This window comes from Carassius carassius, chromosome 7 (assembly GCF_963082965.1).
Source record: "Carassius carassius chromosome 7, fCarCar2.1, whole genome shotgun sequence".
NCBI classification, from domain to species: Eukaryota; Metazoa; Chordata; class Actinopteri; order Cypriniformes; family Cyprinidae; genus Carassius; species Carassius carassius.
In genome coordinates, this window is record NC_081761.1 from 16,296,770 (window position 1) to 16,303,298 (window position 6,529).

At 35.4% G+C, this 6,529-nt stretch overlaps 1 protein-coding gene across 1 annotated transcript in view; it reads right to left on the reverse strand.

Annotated features, from left to right (window-relative positions):
- The window catches only part of fhdc1 (FH2 domain containing 1), a 33,696-nt gene extending 29,389 nt beyond the window's left edge, over positions 1-4,307 (reverse strand). The window contains exon 1 of the mRNA XM_059554030.1: positions 4,183-4,307. The gene's annotated coding sequence lies outside the window, so the exon portion shown is untranslated. The remainder of the gene's footprint in view (positions 1-4,182) is intronic.
- Positions 4,308-6,529: the final 2,222 nt, after the last annotated feature.

A 6,529-nucleotide genomic window follows, 5' to 3' on the forward strand; every position in this document is an offset into this window, starting at 1 on the left:
TATCGTAAATACCAGTGGGGAGCTCGGGATTTTCTTTAAGCCCCGATCTGGACGAGTTGGGGGCGTGTCAGTGATTAACATGGTGGAATATACAATACTTAAAGGTATTTAGCTGTGATATTGTCAGGCTTTTCTATTTACAGTGCAGTAAGTTAATCGACGATGCATCATATGATGGCATTTTAAAATAACAATGCAACTTGTAACAATAAAGTTGGCAGTGGCTTCATAAATTAATTTAAAACATTAAAAAACGAAGTATACCTAATGCACATTTCTTTGTTCTTCATTTTCTAGAACAAGAGTTTAAGAACATTGCTGTATTTTTGTGTTATAAATTAAGAGAAAGTACTCCGCCATCTTGCTCCGACGAAAGTGACTTAAACGCACATGCCGTCGTAAGCACGACTTCCCACCTCGTGTGTACAAACTTCCCAGGAGGACTTGAACGCACCATACTGAGGCCACAATTATCTACTACTCTAAAAACTGAAAATATTTAAAATGGAATATTGTTGTAAATTCTGCTGATAAAAATAAGCTTTATATGTGATGCTGTAAAACCAACAGACATAGTCAAGGTTTTGATGAAATAGGAATACATTTTAGAAGCATCAGTAAGGCTTGTCGCAGACGACTCCTCTATTGTGTGGGGTCATTACAATTATGTAACTTCTCCCGATCGAGACGGAGCATCGCCGAACTCAAATCGAACTCAAAACGAACTCAAAACTCTTGATCGGGCTGTTTCTGACGTGATACCCAATATAGCCAATACAGCCAATGAGATCGAGCAAGTGTCACCTACCAGACATTGTGTGCTTCTATAGCTGAATCCTGGCAGCCACAAAGAAATTTTCATATTTGAGTTAACTATTTCTTTAACGTTTAATGAAAAATATAAATAATTTATATTTGCATTATATATTTATATTGTATATTTTTATCTGTATTTCTGTCACATAAAAACAGCTAGTCAAATATATATATATTTTTTGGTGCCCTGATATGACTCTTTTAAGGAAACTGCAGAACTTCTTATTTTATATGCGAGGTGTTGATCTGTTTGTGAACGTGTTGGTTTGCTGCATCAAAGTGTTCTGTATGAACAAAAGGTATGGAGATATTTACTCATCCTCCTGCTTTCATTCACATTTTTATTTTTTATAGCACAATGATTTCTCCACTGACGGCTGTAATGAATCTTCTGCTTATCAAATTTAACCATAGCTGGGGGCAGGGTGAGGCTTGACCCAAATACAGAGTGTGAGGATGCTATTATAGTGAAGAGATAAGATACAATGATATAAAGATATCAGATATAAAACACATCTGGACACGATTTGAGAGAACTCCACGAGAATATAAATTAAGCTAAATCACTAAAACAGGGAATCCAGTTGTCTGTGTAATAATGTTACACTTTATAAATGTATGTATAAATGTATACTTGTAAAGACAGATGTTTTAACTGAATCAGTGTTGCTGGCAGGTGGTGAGTGGCCAGCATGAGAAAGCTTGCTTCTCAAAGCCTAGTGATCTCTATTGATCTCGAAAGGCCATTAGAGAAGGTAAATAAAGCAGCAACAAAGACCGCCCAACACAACTATACAGTAATCAAACAGAATTTAGAGAAATCTTCAAGAATTCTTTAGAAGACAAACTAATTCTAAACCTAAAAAAAAAAAGTTCCAGCTGGATGATCTAATTCACAAAGTACAACAATTTCTGTACACCACACACAGAAGCATGATCTAAAGTATCAGGCAGAACAAGTGCTATATGAGAAGAAGAAAACAAAATGAATGTGTCCTTTATGATTCTGGGAGAGGCATAAAGGTTAATTTTTAAAGATTTTGGAGCCATGAAGATCATCCTGTCCAGATGGGACCAGGACTCAATGTAGCTTGAAAAGTGCACTGACTGGGATACAGCACTAATGTAAATGGTCTTTGCTGTCAATCACTGAAGATGCATATTGGCTTGTGGGCATTTATTCTATACACATGAGTGTTAAGTCAAATACACATGCTAAAATGGTCCCAATGTGATAACTAGAGAGGACTAGCAAAATACCCAAACACACACTCACACATGCTCATATTACAGTCACTGCTAACAGCTAATACATCTACTTGTTCTCCACCACGAACAAGATTTTCTGTTTCCCACAGTCACAAATTCCACTAAGTGGTTCAGTCCCCATAGGAACAACTAGTAATTGTAGACAGTGAAATGACCGCAATAAAATATAAATGGCCTCATGTGCAAACAAAGAGAGCACACTGGTATAAATCAAACCTCTCAGAATACCAAAACCATCCTAATACATCTTGATATGTAGTGAGACAACATTCAGTTAATGTAGAGAGGCTGTGCAATAGAACAAAATAGGAAATACAAGATTTTTTATGTTCTTCGAACAATTTTCTATAGGGAAGTGAATCATCCAGTGGCACATACGGAAGGACGCACTTTGGTTGTCATGATGACAGCAGGTGGGAGGGGAAGCTGAAGTCCAAACACCTGATGTTTACGTGTGTGCAAATGAGAGAGCTAGACGCTTACTGCTGAATTTAGTCCCTTTAGAGCCCATTAGAAGCATTGTGACAGGTAAGTAAAACAACAACTGGAACTATGATGATGACAGTGTTGTTGTTTTTAACTAAAGCTTAAACTATAAAAAAATTTTTTTGGTAACTGAAATAAAGACGACATTAAATAAACGATTGAAATACTGATGAAATATAAAAGGTTTTACTTAACAAATGGGAAAACTAGAAATGTTGCACTGGGATCTAACAGTAATAAAATAAGTTGAAACTAAAACAAAAAAAAAGTATTTTAAGAAACTAACAACTGACTAAAACTTAAATTAAAACTGAATATATATATATATATATATATATATATATATATATATATATATATATATATATATATTTGTTTTTGTTTTAAATATTAAACATTCTATATATAAATAACACATAGTGATGTATTTTTGTTATTTTTTGTGAATAGAAATGGGAGCTTAAATGTATCTGTTTTTGTGATTGATTACAAATGTACACTGCAATATTCTTTGTACATTTAGGAATAACCAATAAACAACACCAAAAAAAAAAAAAATCCACAAAAGCACAATCATGCTCAGATAGTGTTACCACGGTAATCTATCCGGTCAGTACTTTGGGGGCGCTTGCACCAATTGAGTTCCCTCACTTTAGGGTGTGTTACCGTGGCAATGTGACAACGGACAACCACCCTCCCCCGTTGACCTCACCCTGAGGGAAAACTTTTTCCTAAGCTTTGTTCCAGAACTCCTGAATGGATTGTCTCCAATTCATCTCACCATGAGAAATGGGATGGGCTACTAAAGAAGCCGGCTTCAGAGGATTACAATAAAGCACACCACAGTCTGTGACAAAGCAGCACAAAAAGCACTACTAACAGCCCTAAGGGTCTCTAACGGTCATTAGAAAGAGCTGGTCAGCAGCAGAAACCTTCAAATGCATACATTAGTACTTTACAGTTGTCCTATGAATCCACATTTATAGGATAGCCTACTGTGACTATGACAGATTTCACATGATGTAATGTTTACAGACCATGGTCCAACACAATAAAGTTAAATAAAGGAGGCACGGAAGGCTTTTGAGCAGGAACCGTGCTATAGTTTTCTAATTAAAGTCTAAACAACATGTTCAGATTATAGCTATAGGAGCTGACTCATGGGACCCGTGATGTTACACGAGTAAGAACCTAATCTTTAGGGATGCGTCCTATGGCGTGACAGTGAACACACTAAAGACTATAGAAATAAAACTTGATTGTTAATAAAACGGAAACGCAGAATGGATCGATTAGTATATCCAAATGTAAGACAAGAGAGAAAGACTACAACTACAACTGTCAATCCACAAACACAAACACACACACACACCCACACACACACACACACACACACACACACACATATATAAGCGGGAATATTATTATCATGAGCCACCATGCGAGAGGGAGAATTTTAAAATTATTATTTTATTCAGTCAATGAATGCATGATCTAGTACAGGACACTGCTAGAAGAAACAAAATCATTCAGCAGCAGAAATAATTATAAAAACCTAAACGTATTTTAGAGAACTAAACGTGTCATTTAAACTGGGTTTAAAGAACATACCGTGTAGAATCTAAGGGAAAGATGTAGTAGTTTTTTTTCCTGTTGCGGCAGGTGCGTGTATCCGAGGGTAGGTGTGTGTCGGCACAACCGACATTCTGCGCGCCCAGCGCTGCAGCGACGCTCAAAGATGCAGTGCATTACAGCCAGAGGACACACTACGCATGCGCGTGTGCGGTGTGCAGAGCTACAGCGCATGCGCAGTAAGCACTGTGACTCGCTCAGGTGAATCTTTGGGACCGCTGGAGAGTGTGAGGCTGTGTCACCAGCTGGTGACGACTGTAACATGATACTACTCAGGCACAAATATTAATATTGTCATACAGGGTCGCTGGCTGTTTATTCAACATAAGCAGGTATATTTGGCAACCATGGAGATGATGGAGTATTGTCCAGATACAAATAGTAATGTTAGGGTCTCAAATAATTCTCAAATAGCCTACTGTATTGAGAACGCATCTCATTAACCTTTTTTCCAAATCCAGTGGCTGGGCTGTAGTAATTTGCATGCATTTTGCTTTTCAGGGAAACAAAATGAAAGAGAGCACTTTTAGGCTCTAGAGTCCAGCGTTCTCATATTTCTTTATGTGATTTTTTTTTTTTTACCTATCCCTGTATCTGTATTTCATTTATTTTTATTTTTTTTAGATACAAATATGTATTTGCATAACTCTTTTCAAATAATCCCTTAATGTCCCTGAGGCGACTGTGGGAATACATCTTTATATAGCCTGCATAGATATAGCCTGTCAAATGTTGTATAGCTAAACAACGAGTTTATTAAATATTTTAAATAATTTAATATGTAAAATGATGTGTAATTCGGAGATAGGCAGACCTACGAGGATTAATTTACTCTCATGTCTAGGCTACTATTGGACACACTGTACTCAGACCAGTTACATAAATTCTGACAGGTTATATGAGGCCTTGCAGGAAAATGACAGAGGCACTATTTCCATAACTTAAAATCCATCTACACATTCACAACGTCATCATTAAATGATGACCTAATGATCTTATAGAAGCATGTTTAAGACCTCGACAAACTTCCAGGAGAGCCCAGATACGTCTTAAAATTAATTATTTAAATCTAGCTATAGTAACATAAAAACGGACAGAAAATAAAGATTTACAACACTATACTGGCATTATATTTTTGAGTTCATTTGTATTACAACAGAAGTACTACAGATACAAATAGGTTCAAATAGGAAGGTCTTTAAATATTTTCTTAGACACATTGTGGCTTTGAATTCCAAAAAGTTTAGAACCACTCAGTGATTATGCAATCCTAGCATAAAGTCTGTGAAAAATGCTAAGTGAACTAGTTAGAAAGGCAACTGTGCCCTCTGTAGGCAGAATTCGGTCTTGACTTTATAAGAAAGCGTATGTGGTAATAGATCCTGTCAACTGAAAAAATGTTACAAGATTTAATTACTGATTTAATTACTGATTTAATTACTCCAGAAACCAGAAAGGGTGTCAGATGAAATGGATTTTATAAAAGACTGAAAGGATTTAATAAAAAGAGAGTCATACGAAAGATTTAAGAATGAAAAGTTTTATTTTCTCCCATGATTCAACATTCAGATCTTTTCTGCCCTTAAACATCTGATCCATCATTTATCACCAAATCCTCAAAAAAGCAGCACACAGCAAAGTTTTTATATACCCAAAGTGAAATACAAGATTTAACAAATATTTATATATATATATATATATATATATATATATATATATATATATATATATATATATATATATGTATGTATTCAAGATGTGACTACGCATGTCAGTCAGTTCTCACACATTTACTGTACATTGGTGTCTGTCTGCTGCTAAGACAGAACTGAAGTCACACAGAATCTAAAGGTAGTAATTTACATCAAATGAAAAGAGGCAAGACAAGGAGAACCTGGTGTACTGATGCTTCAAGAGTCTCCAAGAATAAACAACTGCATTATTTTTTATTCAAGATATAAATCTTAACATTCCATTTGGCATCCAGATTTTTAGAATTTGTTCTACATTCAATTTCTTTGACATAGTTTTCCCCCTTGTATATATTGCCATGGTAGAGGCTTTTTTAAATGCCCAAATTGAAAGCTTTTCCAGGTTAGTATGATATTATTTCATCATCTGAGTTGTTACTGGGGTTACCAAATTTGATGTTACACTTCTGTATTTAAAGAGTTAAATCATTTTACACTCATAAGAGCGGAATGATTTAGAAGAGCTCTTCTTCCTCTGACATTATATTTAAAAATGAATTAAGAAAATAGAAAAAAAAAAAAAAAAAAAAACAGAACAACAAAACTCAAACGGATATAAACAGCCGAGGCAGCTG